This window comes from Sorex araneus, chromosome 8 (genome assembly GCF_027595985.1).
Source record: "Sorex araneus isolate mSorAra2 chromosome 8, mSorAra2.pri, whole genome shotgun sequence".
NCBI classification, from domain to species: domain Eukaryota; kingdom Metazoa; phylum Chordata; class Mammalia; order Eulipotyphla; family Soricidae; genus Sorex; species Sorex araneus.
In genome coordinates this window covers 69,405,788-69,429,231 of record NC_073309.1, presented here as the reverse complement: position 1 = coordinate 69,429,231, position 23,444 = coordinate 69,405,788, and positions in this window count along the sequence as shown.

Genomic DNA, 23,444 nt, shown 5'->3' with positions numbered 1-23,444 from the left:
AAGTCATCTGAGCTGGTTCCCACACGGCCGCAGGGACTTGGGACCCTTGCCGCCGCCACTTCCCGCATCCCACCGCCCCAGCTTTCCCGTCTGTCCGGCTTCCTCCAACCCAGCCTTTTCCCAGGTAATCGGGAGACTCCCAGCCACGCCTCCCGAGTGCGCCCCTGGTTCCCACGCGGCCACCGGGACTTGGGACCCTTGCCGCTGCCATTTCCCGCGTCCCACCGCCCCAGCTTTCCTGTCTGTCCGGCTCCCTCCAACCCGGCCGTTTCCCAGGGGACCCACGTCCCAGGAGCCCCTGCTAGGAAGAAACGGGGGCGTGGCCTGAAAGGGGTGTGGTCTAAAAAGGGGCGTGGCCTCCTGCCAGAGCGGCGGCCACTAACGCGGCCGCAGATATTATTTCCTACTTTAGCACATTAGGTATAGTCTTCTTGCTTTGAAAATCGCTTTAACACATCTCATACACTTATGCGAACTAGCCTATCAGCTCTAAGTTTAGAAAAATTATCAGTGAATAAGAGAAGCTTAGCAAAGCTTTTGTAAGGACAACTTAGCCTTAAGTCTTCATTAAAGCCCCAACATCAATCAGAAAGAAAAGGCTGAGTGTAAGGAAGACTTCTAGAATAGGAATAAAGCTGCTATCAGCAATAGCACAAACAGAGCCCCTCCTTCTCTCAGCAAGAGGTAGTAGGAATAAACACCTACAAAGTTCCAATCCTATACTTACATAACAATATGAAGAAGCAGCGAAAATCCCCTCCAGGAAGAGAGGGAGAAGAAAAGATACTAGAAACCTCAAAAGAGGCTCCCAACATCTACGACCTCTCAGATAAACAATTCAGAGAAGAAATCTGGAGGAGAGTCGACCTACTCCAAGCAACCATGGAACAGACGTCCAATAAATTAAGGGAGGAGATGAATGAATCACTGGAAAGATCTACCAAAAAAATGCAGGAAGAAATGAGAGCAGAAATTTCAAACCTACGAACGGAAGTCACACAAATAAAGGAAACGGTAGATGAATTAAAAATCACAGTACATGCCCTCAACAGTAGAATGACTACAGCCGAAGACAGAATCAGCGAGCTTGAGGATGAGCTGCAGAAAGCTTACAGACAACAACAAATAATGGCCAAAGACCTCAAAATGGCTATAGAGCGAATCAGAGCCCTGGGCGATGACTTCAAGAGGAACAACATAAGAATCATTGGAGTACCAGAACCACAGGGAAGTAACCCCAATGAAAAAAACATAGTCAAAGACAGCATTACTAAGAAATTCCCAGAGCTGGAGAAGGCAGGCGTCCAGATACAAGAAGTCCGAAGAGTACCAGCAAAAAGAGACCCAAATAAAAAGACTCCAAGGCATATCATACTCAGAATGGCGGATGCTGTAGATAGAGACACAATTCTACAAGCAGCAAGGTCAAAGAAGGAAATCACATACAAAGGAGCACCCCTCAGATTTACAGCAGACCTGTCAGAGGAAATTCTCCGAGCCCGAAGACAATGGTGGGACATAGTGAAAAAACTCAACGAAATGAATGCCTCACCAAGAATACTTTATCCGGCCAAACTCTCACTCAAACTCGAAGGAACCATACGCTATTTCTCAGATAAACAACAGCTCAGGAACTTCATAGACTCAAAACCAAACTTAAAAGAAGGTCTAAAGGGGCTACTGTAAGCTAAGGAGGAACCTCATAAGAACAACTAACCCCACAGAAAGATGACACAAAACCCCATCACAATAATCTCTCTCAATGTCAATGGCCTAAATGCACCTATCAAGAGACACAGAGTGGCAAAATGGATCCGGAAATTAAACCCAACATTCTGCTGTTTACAAGAAACACACCTGAACAAACAGAATAAACACAGACTCAAAGTCAAAGGATGGAAAACAATCCTGCAAGCAAACAACTCCCTTAAAAAAGCTGGAGTGGCCATCCTAGTATCCGACAATATAGATTTCAGGTTGAAAAAGATTAGAAGGGACAGCGAAGGCCACTTTCTATTCATCAAGGGATATGTACAACAGGAGGAAATCACACTCTTAAACATATATGGACCCAATGAACGACCGGCTAAATACTTAAAACAACTCCTTACAGACCTCAAAGAGGACATCACTAACAGCACAATAGTAGTAGGAGACTTCAATATCCCCCTATCACCTCTGGATAGATCAACAAGAACGAAACTCAGCAAGGAAACACTGACTCTGAAAGAAGAAATGGAAGAGAGAGGCCTAATAGACCTATACAGGGCTTTACACCCCCAAAAGAAAGAATACACATTCTTTTCCAGTGCACACGGAACATTTTCCAAAATAGACCATGTACTGGGCCCAAGAACATACCTCAATAGAATCAGAAAAATAGAAATTGTATCAACCATCTTTTCAGAACACGAAGCGCTGAAGATAGAAGCCAACCACACACCGACACGGAGAACCAAATCAAACACCTGGAAACTAAACAACATAATGCTGAACAATGAGTGGGTCAGAAAGGAAATCAAAGAAGAAATCAAGAAATACTTAGAAACAAATGAAAAGGAGGACACGAGTTATCAAAACCTATGGGACGCAGCTAAAGCCGTGTTAAGGGGAAAATTTATAGCTCTCCAAGCATTCCTCAGGAGGGAAGAAAGTGCCCACATAGAGAATTTGACTTCACAGCTCAAGACCTTAGAAAAGGACCAGAAAAAGGAACCCAAACCAGACCGAAGGAAAGAAATAATAAAAATTAGAGCCGAAATTAATGACATCGAAACCAAAAAGACAATCCGAAAGATCAATGAAACAAAGAGCTGGTTCTTCGAGAAACTAAATAAGATTGATAAACCGCTAGCAAGACTCACAAAGAAAGAGAGAGAGAACCCTAATAAATCGAATCAGAAATGAAAAGGGGGAAATCATAACAGAAACCAGTGAGATTCAAAAGATTATTAGAGACTACTTCGAAGGTCTACACGCCACAAAACAAGAGAACCTAAAAGAAATGGATGAATTCCTTGACTTCTACAATCTCCCAAGTCTGAACAAAGAAGACTTGGAATACTTGAATAGACCCATTAATGTTAAGGAAATTGAAACTGTAATAAAAAATCTCCCCAAAAGCAAAAGCCCAGGCCCAGATGGATTCACTGCTGAATTCTTTCAAACATTCCAAGAAGACCAGTTGCCAATTTTCCTCAAGCTTTTCCAGGAAATTGAAAAAACAGGAACTCTCCCAAATAGTTTTTATGAAGCACACATCGCCCTAATACCAAAAGCAAACAAAGACACCACTAAGAAAGAAAATTATAGACCAATATCCCTGATGAACACTGATGCGAAGATCCTCAACAAAATACTAGCAAATAGGATCCAACAACTCATCAAGAAGATCATACACCATGACCAAGTGGGATTCATCCCGGGGATGCAGGGATGGTTTAACATCCGGAAATCAATCAACATAATCCATCATATCAACAAAAGTAAAGATAAAAACCATATGATCATATCAATAGATGTAGAGAAAGCATTCGACAAGATTCAACATCCGTTCATGATGAAAACTCTCACCAAAATGGGTTTTGGAGGAACTTTCCTCAAGATAGTCGAAGCCATCTACCACAAGCCTACGGCAAGCATTATTCACAATGGAGAAAAACTAAGGGCCTTTCCTCTAAGATCAGGCACAAGACAAGGACGCCCACTCTCACCACTTCTCTTCAATATAGTACTGGAAGTACTCGCGATAGCTGTTAGACAAGAAAAAGAGATCAAGGGCATCCAGATAGGAAAGGAAGAAATCAAACTCTCACTATTTGCAGATGATATGATACTATATCTAGAGGAGCCCAAAGCCTCTACTAAGAAACTCTTAGAAACAATAGACTTATACAGTAAAGTTGCAGGCTACAAAATCAATACGCAAAAATCCATGGCTTTCCTATATACAAACAATGTGGCAGAGGAAAGGGACACGAAAAAAGCAATCCCATTCACAATCGTGCCCCAGAAAATCAAGTACCTCGGAATCAGCTTAACCAAGGATGTAAAAGACCTCTACAAAGAAAACTATAAAACGTTACTCCATGAAATAAAAGAAGACATGAGAAAATGGAAACATATACCTTGCTCATGGATAGGGAGAATCAATATTGTCAAAATGACAATACTCCCCAAAGCATTATACAGATTCAACGCGATCCCCATAAGTATACCCATGACATTCTTCAATGAAATGGATCAAGCAATCCTAAAATTCATATGGAACAACAAACGCCCACGGATAGCTAAAACAATTCTTGGGAAAAAGATGATGGGAGGCATCACCCTCCCCAATCTCAAACTCTACTACAAAGCGGTAACAATTAAAACAGCATGGTACTGGAACAAAGGCAGAGCCGTAGAACAGGGTGGAATATCCCTACACACAACCCCAAATGTATGACCATCTAATCTTTGATAAGGGAGCAAGAGATGTGAAGTGGAACAAAGAAAGTCTCTTCAACAAATGGTGCTGGAACAACTGGACAACCACATGCAAAAAAATGGGCTTAGACCTTGACCTGACACCATGCACAAAAGTCAGATCAAAATGGATTAAAGACCTCAACATTCGACCACAAACCATAAGGTACATTGAAGACAAGGTCGGCAAAACCCTCCACGATATTGAAGATAAAGGTATCTTCAAAGGTGACACAGAACTAAGCAATCTAGTAAAAACAGAGATCAACAAATGGGACTACATTAAACTAAAAAGCTTCTGCACCGCAAAAGATACAGTGACCAGAATCCAAAGACTATCTACAGGATGGGAAAGGATATTTACACAATACCCATCAGATAAGGGGTTGATATCAATGGTATATAAAACACTGGTGGAACTATACAAGAAGAAAACATCCAACCCCATCAAAAAATGGGGCAAAGAAATGAACAGAAACTTTACCAAGGAAGAGATACAAATGGCCAAAAGGCACATGAAAAGGTGCTCTACATCACTAATCATCAGAGAGATGCAGATCAAAACAACCACGAGATACCACCTCACACCACAGAGACTAGCACACATCCAAAAGAACAAAAGCAACCGCTGTTGGAGAGAATGTGGGGAGAAAGGGACCCTTCTACACTGCTGGTGGGAATGCCGACTGGTTCAGCCCTTCTGGAAAACAATATGGACGACTCTCAAAAAATTAGAGGTTGAGCTCCCATTTGACCCAGCAATACCACTGCTGGGAATATATCCCAGAGAGGCAAAAAAGTATAATTGAAACAACATCTGCACATGTATGTTCATCGCAGCACTATTTACAATAGCCAGAATCTGGAAAAAACCCGAATGCCCTAGAACGGATGACTGGTTGAGGAAACTTTGGTACATCTATACAATGGAATACTATGCAGCTGTCAGAAAAAAGGAGGTCATGAATTTTGTAGTTAAGTGGATTGGGCATGAAAAGTTTCATGCTGAGTGAAATGAGTCAGAAAGAGAGAGACAGACATAGAAAGATTGCACTCATCTAGGGTACATAGAATAACAGAGTGGGAGACTAACACCCAAGAATTGTAGAAATAAGTACTAGGAGGTTGACTCCATGGCTTGGAGGCTGGCCTCACATTCTGGGGAAAGGGCAACTCAGAGAAGCGATCACCAACTATAATATAGTCGAAGGCCATGTGGGGGAAGGGAGTTGCGGGCTGAATGAGGGCTAGAGATTGAGCACAGTGGCCACTCAACACCTTTATTGCAAACCACAACAGCTAATTAGAGAGAGAAAACAGAAGGGAATACCCTGCCACAGTGGCAGGGTGGGGTGGGGGGAGATGGGATTGGGGAGGGTGGGAGGGACACTGGGTTTACTGGTGGTGGAGAATGGGTACTGGTGAAGGGATGGGTTCCCGAACTTTGTATGAGGGAAGCAAAAGCACAAAAGTGTATAAATCTGTAAATGTGCCCTCATGGTGATTCACGAATTAAAAATAAATAAATTAATTAAAAAAAAGTCATCTGAATGCCAAATTCTATTACTTTCAACTGCTACTCTATTTAATTCATGTTTTCCTCTTTATCCATCTTTCTAAAATGCACAGAATGAAAGTGAGATTTATATCTTCAAATTCTGGTTTCATCTTACTTTCTGATTAGGGTAGTCAATCCCTTCAGATATCTATGTCCCCTCATCTAAAGAATGAGATATTTATAATAATTAGCCATTGGGTCATTCTGACGTTTCCATGACTTAGTATTTAGAAAGTAAAGAGAATATTTATATACAAGTTTGTCTTTCTTTTTGTTACAACACCCATTCCTTCACCAGTGTACTTTTGCCACCACCAATGGTCACAGTTTCCCTGTTCCACTCCCCACATCCTATCCCCCATTGCCTACCTATATCTCTTTCTGTCTCTCTGTCTCTCTGTCTCTTTCACTCTCTCACTCTATCTCTTTTTCTCTTTCTCCCTCTCTTATCTTATTTCTCTCTCTTTCCTTTTGGCAATTATAGTTTGCAATACAGATAATGTCAGGTTATCAAATAAATTTACCTGTGTCCTCACCCCACACACAATCTTGTGGCAAGATTACAACCATTGGCCTATCCTCTGGCTCCTGTTTAACCTCACCTTGGACATTACTCATATATATACATATATATATTTATGAGTATCTATATAGATTATATATAAATATATATATATTATATCCCACAAATGAAAATTCACTGAACTAGCAAGTGGAAGCAAATAAACAAATGGAACTACATGAAACTAAGAAGCTTCTACACCTCAAAGGAAATAGTTTCTAAGATACAAAGACAGTCAATAGAATAAGAAAAAATATTTACCCAATACCTATTTAATAAAGGATTAATATCAAAATTATATAGGACTGGTAGAACTTTAAAAGAAAATAACATCCAACCCTCATGAAAAAAATGGGAGAGGGATTGAACAGAAACTTCCTCAAAGAAGAAATTCAAATGGCCTAAAGGCATATGAAACAAATGGTCTACATCACTAATCATCAGGTAGATGCAAATCAAAACAACAAGATATTTTCTTACACAACAGAGACTGGCACACATCGAAAAGAATGAGAACAACTACTGCTGGTGCAGATGTGGGGAGAAAGGAGCTTTCATTCGTTGCTGGTGGTAATGTTGACTTGTCCAGTCTTTTGGTGAACAATATGGACATATCTCAAAAAATTAGAAATTGAGCTCCCATTTGACCCAGCAATACCACTTCTGGTAATAAAACCTAGGGGCCCAAAATTTGCACTTCAGTATTCATTGCAGCACTATTCACAGTAGTCAAAATCTGGAAAAAACCCAAATGCCCAAGAACAGATGACTGGATATAGAAACAGTGGTATATCTATACAATGGAATACTATGCAAATGTTAGGAAGAATGAAGTCATGAAATTTGCTTATATGTGGATGGACATGCAGAGTATCATGTTGAGTGAAATGAGTCACTCAGAAGGAGGAAGATAGGTATAGAATGACAAGTGTTTTTAAACTATTGCATTTTGTCATCACCAGAAAATCTGCCCAAATCTTCATGAATTTTTCCTTTCTGCCACTCCCAATTGACTCTTCACCTATGTTGCTCAGAAGAATTCTACGAGTAATCAAAGTGTACAAGCAGGCAAGTGCACAAATAGCCTTACCATTTGATTGTTAGCTGGGTCTATATGGCTTCATCAATGACTGGCTATCTAGTTAAAACATGCTATTTTGACTTGAGGGTTAAAGCCAATTTCTTAAACCAATTAAACCAAATCCTTTAATTATTTTTATTTTTTTGGTTGTTACTGGCTCCATTTAATTATTATTTTTATTTTATAAAGTAGTTCACAATATTTGATTACATTTAAAATTCAAACGCCAATTCCACCACTGTTACACCTTCCCATCACCATATTTCAGGTGTTTCTATCCCGAACCCCAATCCCTGCCCCAAATCAGAACCTAAATAATATATTTTTCCCCCTAAGGTTGGTTGCCTCCTATTTTGAATCCCATCAAATGTGGTGCGGTACTCTTGGAGTATGGGTAGGGTGTGTCCTATGAAGTGTCATGCAGTTGCAAATGTGGCCGCGCAGTCCAGGAAAGGGTTCACTCATGAGTGAGGCTCGGCCCAAGCATGTGGAGAGCTGCTGTGAACACAATGGTGGTTGAGTTCTGGAGATTCTAGGCTGCCAGGGATGGGTTGTTTGGGGTGGGGAAGGGTCTCCTCCACCGTTTCTGGGGCGCCCCTAGTGAAACAGCCTGGTGCAGGGTCCAGTGGCATGATTATGGTGAGTGTAATATTATGCTCCCTTCCAGGAGAGAAGGACATGTGATCTGGATGGTGGTCAATAACAAGATAATTTGGTCAGCCAGGGGTGGCTTATGGGTATGACTGCTCAGTTGCTCAGTTGCCAGAGATGGGGATACAGGCAGGGGATCTCCATTCCTGGTCCCATTGAACCCAGAGTTCTCAGTCACAAAGTCCCACATACTTGGGTTTTCTGGGGGTTCACTTGTGGTTGAGGCTCTGCCTGAGCATGTGGAGTGGCCATGAGCATGGAAATGATTGAGTTCTGGAAGTTTTTGGCTGCTGAGGCTGGGTCCTTTGGGGCAGGGAGGAATCTCTCTTGGCCCCCTCTGGGGCACCCAAAGTAAAGCAGCCTGGTGCGGGGTCAGTTCCTTTAATTCTTAACTCCACCTTTAAATCTGTTTTTTTTTTATTGTCAGTAACATATAGTAGGGAATGGACAAGATTAAGCAGTATATTTGCATGTTCACATAATTTGTACAAAAATTGCATAAATGCAAACACTTTCATTGTAATCTGTATCTTTCCTTACCAACTCCCATTTTCCCCTTCATCGCTTTCAAATATACCCCCCATGCCTAGACATGCATACATATGGGAATTATTTTTAGGATATGACTACAGAAAGTTTGAAGGAACACTCAGTTTTGTTTTCTGGGAGAATATTTAAAATGTTTGTAGTAATATGTTTTTATGACAATTATTGCTTATTTTCTCAGGGTAATACAACTTATAAATGCTTCTCATTCTTTCCAATTCAATGATTAAATATTTATAAGCATACTTAAGATTAGACACTGTACAAGAAACTTAAGATGCATTGAAATCATAAAGCTCTCACAAGAAGTTTAAAGGTATTTTTTAAGCGACAGCAATCTTAGAAATGTCTGACATTGCATGTAATTTGTTACAAATTTACTATATTTTATTAATGTATACATATAACCATTTTCTGAATGCATAAATTCTGTTTTCTCTTTCTTCTTGGGTGCAATATGATTAATATTTTTTGTTATCCTGGGGACCAAACTCAGGCCCTCACACATGCAAGGCAAGTGCTTTTCCACTGACCTACATCTGTAGTCCTAGAACTACAGTGTTATTTCATGTTGTTAGACATATGATTTTGATTGTATCCCATTGCCTGTAGTTGTCCTGTCTTATTTTTTTCTTATTAGTGGCAGTTTTTTTTTCCTTTTTTCTACGATGGAGAATCTTAAAGAATACTAATCAAGAACGCTAAATAAAGTCCTTTAAATTTGGTTTATCTTAGAAGACTATGATAATACAGTGTCCTTCTGCACAGTAAATAGCAGATACTACACATACCTATGAAACAAATGGTCTCTCTCTATCATTTAGTTGAGGGTGTATTTGCAGGTCTTATTTATAGTTTTTTCCTATTCATGTCTTATTTTAGAGAAATGATTCACCAAGTCTAGTCCAACATTTTTTTTTCCTTTTTGGGTCACATCCAGCTATGCTCAGGGATTACTCCCGGCTATGCATTCAGGAATTACTCCAGGCAGTGCCAGGGGGACCATATAGGATGCTGGAGATCGAACTTGGGTCGGACGCATGCAAACAAATGCCCTACCTGCTGCACTATCACTTCAGCCCTTAGTCCAACTTGTAAGGAGGTTTGTAGCAATGGAAGAAATTAACTTCTGTTTCTTGGTAGAGATTAATGATTTGATGCAATTAAGCATGCTTATTTGTAAATCTTGAAGAAATATTTGTCTTTATTTATATTGCATGGGTTAATGAACATTTATTTTATGCTACATTGTTTTGTTATTCAAATTCTTCAGGCTTTTACCATTAGACATTCTTGCAGCGTTTCAGTCTTTGACTTGTCTTTGTTTTTTGATCACTTCATTATTTTTCTCCCACTGCAATGTTTCCTAGATCCACCTTGTGATTTTCCTGCACCAGAAAGTTAATTCCTAGACTTAAATTTCCAACTTTGATGAGAACAATATTTATAAATCAAGATCTGGATGCTGTTTTTGTCTGTTGCTCAAGTGGGAAGCCTAATTGCCTCCATTATATTCAGTGAATAGTATTTACGTTCAGTAAATACTCAGTAATGTATTTACCAATAATAACTAAAATATACAACTAGAGTATATGTATACATTGATTGTTGTTTCTAGATCTACCCACATATGATCAATATTAATCTAAGCATGAGTTTATGCTGATGTTTCTAACTGTAATCTAGGTAGAGTTTGTTCTATCCTCCCCTCTTTGCTGTTATATTTGTCTACAATAGTGAGACACCCTGAGCCTAAAAATCTACCTCTTTTCCTTATTTATCTACCTCAAATGTATATTTATATCTAACAACATAACATCCTTTCAGTAATACATTTGTACTTTCAAGAGAAAAAGTAAATTTCCACCTAGAGTACGGTTTATATATGGTCTCCTTTTGTCTTTACCTTAACAGTTTCTTTTGTTTTGATCTATAAATGTGAGTTTCATAGCTGAAAAAATATTTTCCCCAAGGCTACATAGATCATTTCCCTTTAACCCATCTACATTAGAGCAGATACACCATACATTTATAGCAGCATTTAATTCATTTGTCCTTGAACATCCCGGTCAACATTTTCTTCTTCTTAGTTTACCTACATTGAAGTTTACTATTTTTTATATAAATTTATTTATTGAATCACCATGAGAACAGTTACAAAGATTTTGGATTTAAGTCACAGTCATACAATGAGGAAACATCCGTCCCTTCATCAGTGCACATTTTCTACCACCAAAAACCCCATTATACCCCCCATCCCACACCCTCCCCCTACCTGCGTTACAAATGATGTCCACATTACTCTCTACTTTGATTAAATTCAATATTTCTACACCAGGCCCTCCATTATTATTTGGGATTTCCCCCCAACATGCAGACCAGCTGAAAAGTCAACATTGCACAATTTGTTTTCTATTGCTGATTATGAGTAGCATATGATGTCACGTGGCCGCACAGTTTTAGAATTCTAAAATTTTAATAATTAAATCTGGAGGGATTTCTGCCAAAAGCTACTGGGTTCCGAGATTCATTCTTGTGTCTCTAGGATCATGGCTGTTAAGCAGCTTAATCTGTAGCCAGAGGGGCAGTTTGTGGGCAGCGATTCAGCGCCTTGCCCTGGTGGGGTGGACAAGGGCCATCTCCACCTCCATCCCGTGAGGCCCCTCATGACTAGTCACTGCTGGCCCATACCTGACCAGTGGTCTCTGGAAGATGGCAGCCACCAAGCTGTCAGGGGGAATAGGCGGAGGGACGACACCTTTTCCTACCTGGGGTGGCCCGGTGCCAATAACCTAATGCGAAGACCTGACATAGATCTGTCAAAAGCTGCTGGGTTCCAAGATTCGTTAGTGTGAAGTTTACTATTTATGATGCCAAATATTTTACAAAACCATGCATTTATCATATGTCTAACATCTTTTAAAACTCAGTAAGAGCACTGAAATTCTAGTACCTACTCAGAAGTTCTACCATGAGAATATATCCCATTATTTTCCACCCACACACCAAATGCCTTTTATCAGAAAATCAGTGAACAAAAATGAAGTGGATTCTTCCTTTATTTCAGACACAACTGCAATATCCTTGACTGAGTAGGTTACAGAGGACCTGTAGCTTTAGAGAAAACTTTAATCTGTATACAGAATATTATATATCAATATATATACATATACACATAGATACCTTATATTTATGTGTCTATAAATGTGATTTTTTGTTTTCTTTTTTGCTTTTTGGGTCATACCTAGCAATGCTCAGGGGGTACTCCTGGCTCTGTACTCAAGAATTATCCCTGCAGTGCTTGGGGGACCAAATGGGATGCCAAGGATTGAACCCAGGTCAGCTTCATGCAAGGCAAACGCCTTACCCACTGTATTATGGCTCCAGCACCAATATAATTGTTTTAAACATTTTATGGGTATTATATTACTTAAATGAAAGAAACAATCTTAACACTTTTCTGTCCTTATTTTATGTTATCTATGAGTAAAGAAAATTTCTCCAATTTGAATTAATTATTCCAAATCCCTCTTATTATAATCTAAAGTTTATCGCTGTCACATTAACTATTAAAATTTGCAAACACAAAGGAATTTTGTTTCACAGAAAATAATGCCATTAGTAGGACATCTCATTATTACCTGCATAAACCACTTAGATGTAGTGAATTGTCTTAACCAAACACTTTATTTTATAATTTCTTGCTGTTATATTTTTCTGTTAATAATATTTTTGAATAATTAAATTTTGTCTTCTACAATATGTTTTGAATCTGAATAATTATTACCCCTCATTTAATTCCACCTTTTGCCCCCCCAAGATGTAGAATAATTTGTTACAACACCATATAAATCTAGTTTTAAATTTATAACACTTATCTTTCCTTAGAAATTTACGCAGATTTACAAAATATGGATAAAAACATACACCTCTTTCAAAGTTGACTTGGTACACAGCACTATCGGGTCTGCATATTTAAGTATTTTGCTTAGCATTCAAGGTTGTCAGCATGATGTGTGGGCTTTTGTTTTTGCAATTTTTAATTTATTTTTTTTAATTTATTCTTTTATTGAATCACCATGTGGAAAATTGCAAAGCTTTCAGGTTTAAGTCTCAGTTAAACAATGCTTGAACATCCATCCCTTCACCATGCACATATTCCACCACCAAGAATCACAGTATACCTCCCCCTTACCCCCCACCTCCCCAGTCTCCCACCCCGCATATGTAACTGGTAAATTTTACTTTACTTTCACTTTACTTTGATTACATTCAATATTTCAACAAAAAACTCACTATTATTGATTTGGAGTTTCTCCCCCCTAAAGTCGACCTGCTGAAAAGAAAGCATTTGATAATTTGTTTTCCATTGCTGAGAATGAAGAGATATGAGGTCAGGAGGTCGCACTAGCAGCTGCACGGGTTTGGATTTCTGTATTTTAGTATTTTAGTAATGAAGTCCAGAGAAATACCTGCCAGAAATTGCATCATTGTAAGCTTGTATCTCTCAGCTATTTTATATTCCACATATGGGAGCAATCTTTCTATATCTGTCTCTTTCTTTCTGACTCATTTCACTCAGCATGATACTTTCCATGTTGATCCACTTATATGCAAATTTCATGATTTCATGTTTTCTGACAGCTACATAGTATTCCATTGAGTAGATGTACCAGAGCTTCTTTAAACAGTCATCTGTTTTGGGGTACTCTGTTTTTTTCCGATTTTGGCTATTGAAAACAGAGCTGCAATGAAAATAGAAATGCAGATGTCATCTCTACTATACCTTTCTGCCTCTCCGGGATATATTCCCAGGAGTGGTATTGTTGGGTCAAATGGAAGCTCAATTCCTAACTTTTTGAGAATCGTCCATATTGTTTTCCAAAAGGACTGAACCAGTAGGCATTCCCACCAGCAGTGAAGGAGAGTCCCTTTCTCCCCACATCCATGCCAACACCGGTTGCTTTTGGGGGGGGGGGGATGTAGGCCAGTCTCTGTGGTGTGAGATGATATCTCATTGTAGTTTTGATCTGCATCTCCCTGATGATTAGTGATGTTGAACATTTTCTCATATGCCTCTAAGCCATTCGGATTTCTTCTTTGGGAAAGTTTCTGTTCATTTCATCATCCCATTTTTTGATCGGGTTGGCAGTTTTCTTCTTGTGGAGTTCAACCAGTGCATTGTATATCCTTGTTATCAACCCTTTATCAGATGGGTACTGGTAAATATCCTTTCCTATTCTCTAGATTGTCTTTGTATTTTGATCACTGTTTCTTTTGAGGTGCAGAAGCTTCTTAGTTTGAGATAGTCCCATTTATTTATCTCTGTTTTCACTTGCTTGGCCAGTGGCGTGTCAGCTTTGAAGATACCTTTGGCTTCAATGCCGTGGAGGGTTTTGTCTTCAATGTACCTTAGGGATTCTGGTCTGATGTTGAGGTCTTTAATCCATTTTGATCTGACTTTTGTATAGGGTGATAGGTAGAGGTCTAAGCCCATTTTTTTGCATGTAGCTGTCCAGTTTTGCCAGCACAATTTGTTAAATATGCTTTCCTTGCTCCACTTCACATTTCTTGCTACTTTATCAAAGATTAGATGATCATATATTTGAGGGTGTGTGTCAGAGTATTCAACCCTGTTCCACTTGTCTGCATCTCTGCCTTTGTGCCAGTACCATGCTGTTTTAATGACTACCGCTTTGTAGTAGAGTTGGAAGTTGGGGAGGTTGATTCCTCCCATTTTCTTTTTCCCAAGAATTGCTTTAGTTATTCGTGGGGGCTTATTGTTCCATATGAATTTCAGGAGTGCTTGCTCCATTTATTTGAAGAATGTCAAGGGTATTCCTATAGGGATCACATTGAATTTGTACAGTGCTTTTGGGTGTATTGCCATCTTGACAATATTAATTCTTCCAATCCATGAGCAGGGGATGTCTTTCCATTTCTCGTATCCTCTTATATTTTCTGAAGTAGTATTTTGTAGTTTTCATTTACAAATCCTTTACCTCCTTTGTTAAGCTGATTTCTAGGTACTTGATTTTTTGAGGCGCAATTGTGAACGGGATTGCTTTTCTCAGGTCACTTTCTTCTCTCTCATTATTTGCATATAGGAAAGCCATGGACTTTTGAGTATTGCAACTTTACTATACAAGTCTATTGTTTCTAGGAGTTTCTTGGTAGAGGGTTTAGTGTTCTCTAGCTATAGTATCATATCATCTGCGAATAGTGAGAGCTTGATTTGTTCCTTTCCTACCTGAATGCCCTTCCTTAATATCTTTCCTTCCCTAATCGCTGTTGCAAGTACTTCCAGTACTATATTGAACAGAAGTGGAGAGAGTGGGCATCCTTGTCTCGTCCCTGTTCTCAGAAGGAAGGATCTTAGTTTTTCCCCATTGAGGACGATGCTTGCTGTAGGCTTGTGATAAATGGCTTTGACTATATTGAGGAAGGCCCCTTTTGTACCTATTTTGGAGAGCGTTTTCATCATAAACGGGTATTGGATCTTGTCAAATGCTTTCTCTGCATCTATTGATATGATTATATGATTTTTATCTTTTCTTTAGTTGATATGATGAATTATGTTGATTGATTTCCGGATGTTAAACCATCCTTGCATTCCTGGGATGAATCCCACTTGGTCATGGTGTATGATCTTTTTGACGAGTTGATGAATTCTATTTGCTAATATTTTGTTGAGAATATTCGCATCTGTGTTCATCAGGGATATTGGCCTGTAGTTTTCTTTTTTTGTGGTGTCTTTGTTTGCTTTTGGTATTAGGGAGATATGAGCCTCATAGAAACTGTTTGGGAGGGTTTCTGTTTCTTCAATTTCCTGGAAAAGCTTGAGAAGGCCTGGCACTAGGTCCTCTTTAAATGTTTGGAAGAATTCGCTAGTGAATCTGTCCGGACCTGGGCTTTTGTTTTTGGGAAGACTTTTGATTACCATTTCAATTTCCTTGATGTTAATTGGACTATTCAGGTACTCCAGGTCTTCTTGGTTCAGCCTTGGGAGATTATAGGAGTCGAGGAATTTATCCATTTCTTCCTGGTTCTCTTGTTTCATGGCATACAAATTTTCGAAGTAGTCTCTGATGATCTTTTGAATTTCATCGGTTTCTGTTGTTATGTGACCCTTTTCATTTCTGATTCGGCTTATGAGGGTTCTCTCTCTCTCTTTCTTTCTGAGTCTTGCTAGTGGTTTATCAATCTTGTTTATTTTCTTGAAGAACAGCTCTTGGTTTCATTGATCTTTCAGATTGTATTTAGCTTTCCATTTCGTTAATTTCTGCTCTCAGTTTTATTACTTCTTTACTTGTGCCTAGTTTGGGCTCCTTTTGTTGGTCCTTTTCTAAGGTCTTGAGCTGTGAAGTCAAGTTATTTATGTGGGCCCTTTCTTCCTTCCTGAGATATGCTTGCAGAGCTATAAATTTTCCCCTTTATACTTCTTTAGCTGCATCCCACAGGTTCTGGTAGCTTGTGCCTTCATTCTCATTTGTTTCCAGGTACCTTTTCATTTCTTCCTTGATTCCCTTCCTGACCCACTCATTGTTCAACATCGAGCTATTTAATTTCTTGGTGTTTGATTTGGTTTTCTGCATCTGTCCATGATTAACTTTTATCTTCAGTGCATCATGGTCTGAAAAGATAGCTTGTACAATGTCTATCTTGTTGATTCTGTTCAAGTATGCTGTGTGGCCCAGTGCATGGTCTATTCTGGAAAATGTTCCATGTGCACTGGAAAAGAATGTGTATTCCTTTTTGGGGGGATATAAAGCCCTGTATAGATCTATTAGCCTTCTCTCTTCTATTTCTTCCTTCAAAGCCAGTATTTCCTTGGTGAGTTTTAATCTTCTTGATCTGTCCAGAGGTGATAGGGCGGTGTTGAAGTCTCCAACTACTATTGTGTTGCTCACAATGTCCTTCTTAAGGTCTGTTAGCAGCTGTTGTAGGTATTTAGCTGGTCCCTCATTGGATGCGTAGACATTAGGAGAGTACCTTCTTCCTGCTGTACATATCCCTTGGTTAATAAAAAGTGGCTTTCACTTTCTAATCTTTTTCAACCTGAATTCTATGTTGTTCGATACTAGTAACGCCACCCCAGCTTTCTTGAGGGAGTTGTTTGCTTGCAGGATTGTTTTCCATCCTTTGACTTTGAGTCTGTGTTTGATCTGGCTCTTCAGATGTGTTTCTTGCAGGCAGAAGAATGTTGGGTTCAGTCTCTGAATCCATTTTGCCAGTCTGTGTCTCTTAATTGGTGAATTCAGACCATTGACATTAAGGGAGATTATTGTTATGGGGTTTTGCGCCATCTTTCTGTAAGGGTTCATTGTGCTTGTAGGGGTTGTTCTTGTCTTACAATAGCCCCTTTAGTGCTTCTTTTAGGTTTGGTTTTGAGTCTATAAAGTTCCTGAGCTGTTGTTTTTCCCCAAAGTAGTGTATGATTCCTTCTAGTTTGAATGAGAGTTTAGCCGGGTTAAATATTCTTGGTGAAGCGTTGATTTCATTGAGTTTTTTCACTATATTCCACCATTGCCTTTGGGCTTAGAGGGTTTCCTCTGATAGATCTGCTGTGAGTCTAAGGGGAGCTCCTTTGCATGTGATTTCCTTCTTCGACCTTGCTACTTGCAGTATTGTGTCTCTCTGGACGACGTCCATCATTGTAACTATGATATGTCTTGGGGTTTTTCTGTTAGGATCTCTTTTAGCTGTCACCCTTCGGGTGCCTTGAATCTGGATGCCCGCATTGTCCAGCTCTGGGAAGTTTTCAGCAATGATTTGTTTGACTGTGGCTTTTTCGTTGGGTTTGTTTTCCTGTCCTTCTGGTACTCCAATGATTCTCATGTTGTTCCTCTTGAAATTATCCCCTAGGACTCTGATTAGCCCTAGAGCTATTTTGAGGTCTCTTGCCATGGTTTTTTGTTGTCTGTAGGCTTCTTGCAGCTCATCTTCAAGCATACTGATTCTGTCTTCCACTGCAGTCATTCTATTGTTGAGGGCAGCTGGAGAGTTTTTGATTTCATCTACCAAATCCTTCATTTCTTTTTGTAGGTTTTTTTATTTCTGCTCTCATTTCTTCCCGTATTTTGTTGGCAGTCTGTTGTATTGTTTCTGCCAGGTCCTCCTTGAAGTTGTCAATCTTTGCATTGAGTTCATTGTACATCTTGAGGATTTCTACTCTGAATTCTTTATCAGAGAGCTCAAGTTTGTAGGAAACGCCCATTGAGTTTTCTGGACTCCTTTCATCGTCCTCTGGTTGCGGTGGGGATTTGCGGTGTTTCTTCATGCTGTTTTGGTGGTATGGAAGAGGGACCTTGAAGATGAGTATCCCTGTTCCCTCTTGTTGCGAAAAAGGATTGTGGATAGGCTCAGTCAATGGTGGTTGCCTTTTTATTTCTCCCTTCTAGAACCTGGCCTCCCACTGAGATGTTCCTTCAATCCTTATGTGAAGTCTTGTGTTTTATTGTCCTACTGCTTGCGAATAGCTAGGATGTTAGTCTTGGACGCTATGTTGAGGAGACAATCTGCCCTGTGGGCTGGAAGAGAGGCCAAGGCCACTTTACCTAGGCCACGCCCCTGACGATTAGGCCATGCCCCTTCCCACAACCCGACAGAGGGTCAGGGGGTTGGGGGTGGTGTGCAGGCCACTCGGCCGGCAGTCCAGAGGGGAGGGAAGCCTGGGGTGCTCAGGGCCAAGGAGCAGGCTGGGTCCTGAAGGGCAGGTCGAGGGAGCGTCACACACCTGGGCTGGAAGACAAAATGGCTGCAGCGCTTGGGGTCGGCGTGCCAGCCACTTGCTTTGCAATTATTTTAAATGTGGTTATTAAATCCCTCCGGGAAATTGTTCTCCAGTTATATTTTCATATGTTCCTTTCCTTTTATTTAGCCAAGATGTTTAAAGAATATTTCTTTTGAATATATGCTTGCTTTCCATTAAGAACTGAAAAGAGATGGAGAGTACAAGGGACCAGCCTAAGATAGAAAACTGTTCAGAGTGCCATGGTGCTTGCCTTGCATGCCTTTGACTGGGTTCAACCCTGGCATCATATATGATCCCTTGAGTACTGCCAAGAGTGATACCTATACTCAGAGCCAGGAGCCATCCCAAGCATAGCTAGGTGTGGCCCAATTAAAAGAAAAAAATATATAGTGCTCAGAAAAGAGAGAAATGACTATTGAGCTTCCAATTTTAGATGAAACATAGAAAGTCAAAAGTAAGAAATCAATGGGGCTGGAGCGATAACACAGCAGGTAGTGTATTTGCCTTGCACGTGGCCAACCCGGGTTTGATTCTCAGCATCTCATATGGTCCCCCAAGCCCAGCCAGGGGTAATTTCTAAGTGCATCATCGCTGTGCATGCTGGGTGTGACCCAAAAAGCAAAAAAAAAAAGTAAGAAATTAGTATTTGTGCTCAAATAAAATGTAAGATCAGCCAAACTCAAAATATATATAGTCATCTATTCATAACATCTATTTCTAGTTTCAGTAAACACTGAATACTTTTAATGTTTTATCAGAAGATGGGACTGCTAGATAGTTTAATGATGTTAATGAAGTACATTCTGTATGAAATATGTTTGCATTTTTTATTCCTGTCAAACTAATTGAAATTAATAATACATTTAAAAGCTTCTAATGAGGTTTTTACCAAAGATGTAGAAAAGATAGCAAATATCAAGCAGAAAAAGTACCATTCTTTGATGATATACCCATGGAATATACTACTAATCAATGACAGTGTTTTTTCGCTCTGTGTTAGGAAAAGATTTTGGATTCTCCCCATCATAGCAATACTAGCATCCACAACCAAATATAAAAAGGCCAAATAAAAGTGAAATATTTGTCACTGATAATATAACTAATCTTCTCTTCTCTTGGGTATCAAATGTATAGGAAGTTATACTTCCTATTTGCAGATAGCTATTTAAGTCAGATTGTTTTATGACAGTCACTGATAGTACTCTAATTTGGTATCATAACTGCTTAGGACTCAAATATCATTTCCACATAAATAATAGTACAAATCAGCAAAACACTATTACCCAAGAATATGAACAACTTTTGAAAGTTCTGTTATAGACAAGCTAAAAAATACAGTTTTTAAAATGCATACATAAGATATAGTTTCTGCCATGGCCATAGAAATTCAGTAACAAAGTAACTTAAGAATAATGAAATACATAACATTTATTTTAATGACTAGACTATGAGGATTATGAGAGGAACTAGTATTGTAAAATAAATGAATTTACATTTACTGGGAGCAATATACAAAATGACAAATCAACCTATACTAAGTCCATTTAGCCTCAGTTTTACACCTCATAGGACAGGAATTGTGTAGCCCACAAAACAATTTATATTTTATCTCTACTATCTAATTAATTAAATGGCCCTAGAGTACCAGACTCACAAATCTCGTTAATAGCTGACTACTGAAATAAAGGCTGTTCACCCCTGCTAGAATAATATTTGCATATCCCCACCTGTGATGGGTAATAAGTACCTGCCACAAATCAGAATTATGAATTTTGTACGCCTAACAAAACCGCAGGGGAAATTATACCTCAGACATTCCATAATAATTGCAGCTAAGCTGTTTAGTGCCATCCACTTATTCTGCCTGAAGTGTTTAAAGCAGCAACAGTTGTAAATGAATTCAGGCACATATTCAAGGGAATGTGTCCCCCCCAAAAAAAAAAATACTTTCTCTGTCTTGCCACATGTAATTATCTTTACGGAAGTATTCAGCTGCAAGTTATAATGCATTCACATTTGAAGAAGAAAATTAGAAAAAAAATAGGACTTCCATTAGTCTATTAAGTGGATATTAGAATTCTGTTCTTGAATATATAGAATAGCTCCAAAAGTGTGTTTAAGGTATTGACATTCTGAAACTTAGGTTGAGTGATTGGAGTACGATTCAAATGGTGCAATCTCTAAATTGACAAAATGATATTTGAAGCAGATAATCCAAGAAATAGTAATATATTAATGGAACAAATGCTGGATTCATCTCCCAGTTCTAACATTACATTATAATAATTCCCATTTCTGAAATGCCTTACCTGAGCTCCAAGATTGGGCTGAAAAGTCTCTGTCGCACTCTAACTGACCACCACAATTCCATACCATTGATAGTAAACAGTGAAAACCACAGAGGGCACACCTTTTCTTAGAGTAAAATTGCTACTAGATAAGTGTCATGACAATATACATTTTGGAATATGGGAAATAATAGGAGTCAATGACATATACCTTACTGTCAATTTTTAAACAGGAATGACCATGTTCTGGCTAACTGAACTACCTGGGTAAATAGAAATAACTAATAGAGGCAGTATCTGACAATGAGAAATATGGATATTATTTAATTGTTTAAATGGCAATGGGTTTATATTGGAGAAATAAGTTAACAGACCTAAGACCTATGATATCTCTTGCCAAGATTTAGCCTTGCAATCTTGTGTGAGTCTGGACTTTCTTCCTTTCATATTTGATTTATTTTAAAATAGGTTTAACTATTTACTGGCTGAACAAATTACTACCTTATAAAATGATTGTGTGCCTGAGTGACTGCATTTACATACCTTAGCGTTACACTGTAAGCAATTGTCACTATTATCTTTGTCCTTTAGGGATTTGGCAGTGCTCTGCCTGCTGGAAGCAAATTTTGCCAAAAGGTTTTACTACAATTGGGAAGGAGGAGGCACAAGAGAGAATGTAGGATAATAACCCAGTTCTTCAGAGGCAAAATATCTCTTCCTTTTTTTTTTCGTACATGGTTGGTCTGTGTATGGAAATAATAATAATAATAAAAAGAACCTCATTTCCTAGACAGGCACTTTAAGAATAATTAGAATTTATGTATTTTCAAAAGAGTGGGTAGGGTGCAATGAGTTACCAATAGGTGCTTAAGTCAGGCTATTTGAACACCCCTGGAGTGTCAGAATGGTCTATAGATTTTAGAAGGCTTATATAGTCTATTACCATGATGAAGAGAAACTCAAAATTACATTTTGTATTTGTAAAGGACTAACAGGTAAGTTCCTTGTGGATTGTCAAATACTACATAAAGTGCTATAAAAACCACACCATAATCTCTCAGTAACTTACGCATTAGCCTCAGGCAGTAAAGATGGTTTTTATTGAAACCAGACTTTGTGAGGAAGAAAAAAAAAAGTTATGCACAGTTTATTCTGGCTTTTCAGGCACTTTGCTTCTTTCTTGAGTTAACATGACGTATTCTAAGTGATTAAATAAATTTGTCTAGCAGCTCTTCGCTGGCAATTGAAAGGAGGCAAAGTAAAAAAGAATTTATTCTGAAGAGAGGTCTTATTTCTATCACTGAAAAGTAATGATTATTCTAATCATTCTTACAGAAACTAAGCAAAGCAAGAGAAATTAAATGTCTAAAATAGTTCATTGTAGAGACATTTTTGTACTGTACATGCCATTTCACTTATCACCTTATGCCTTTACAAATCAAAAGTAATACATGTGGAAGGAATTCAGCCCTTGGAGAAGGTATTATCAACACCAGGAGTGCATGTGATTTGGGATGGCTTAGATCTCTCTCTGTCTCTGTCTCTGTCTCTGTCTCTCTCTCCGTCTCTCTCTCATTCTCTCCCCCGCCCCCTTTTGGGCATTATGGTTTGTGGTGCTGAAGGGACCTTATGCACGGACACAGCCCTACGTGCTGTACTATCGCTTTGGTCCCAGGAAGTTTAGTTCCTTTACAGTCAGTGGGTGACACTGGTCAGACTTGGTGATGAAATTGTCCTTTTTCTGTTTTTTGGGGGGAGTTGTTTTTTTTTAACCTTTAAGAGTAATTTAGTTGGTGGGAGAAAAACTGGGGACACTGTGTGAAGAAACATGCAGGTGAAGGGTCAGGTGTTGTATGACTGAAACCCAATCAGGAACAATTTTGTAACTGTATCTCATGATGACTCTTTTTTAAAAAGAGTAATTTGAATTTCTGACCATCAGGTGGAAGATTTATAAAATATCTTCAGGATCAACAGTTAAGCAGTAAGCAGATTAGTGTCTCATCACATTTGGCTGCTTTACCTTTTAATCTAATATGTTTGAATTTTGTCTCCTTCCACACCTGTAAACTCAAAGTTCTGACCTTCTCAATTGTCTATCCTGTGTTATTGAGGTCAAACCTCCCATAAGTTAAAATAGGTGAAATATAGAAGTGTTGGCCACCGTGTTATAAAAATTTCAAGTAAATTGTCTATGTCTAATCTCAGGCCAATGAACTCCTAAAATTTTGATGTGCATAATTGAGCATTGCTGTCAGACTAGATTGACCTTTGTCCTAACCCTTTACCCATCACTTGCTTTCTGTATGACTTTGGGCAGGTAATTATCTCTGCTGAGGGTCAGGATTTATTTCACTTGTAAAATGAGAACAGTGACAACTGCTTCAAAGTGTTGCTGAAGAGGTTAAATAAAATATATGAAAGGCCTAGGACTAAGTTAAGTTATTAGAGCATGCATTCAGATAGCCCCAAAGCCCTACAATTAAGGGATAAACAGCAAAAGAGGATCCTTTAGAGTCTGTGTCACAATGAAAAAA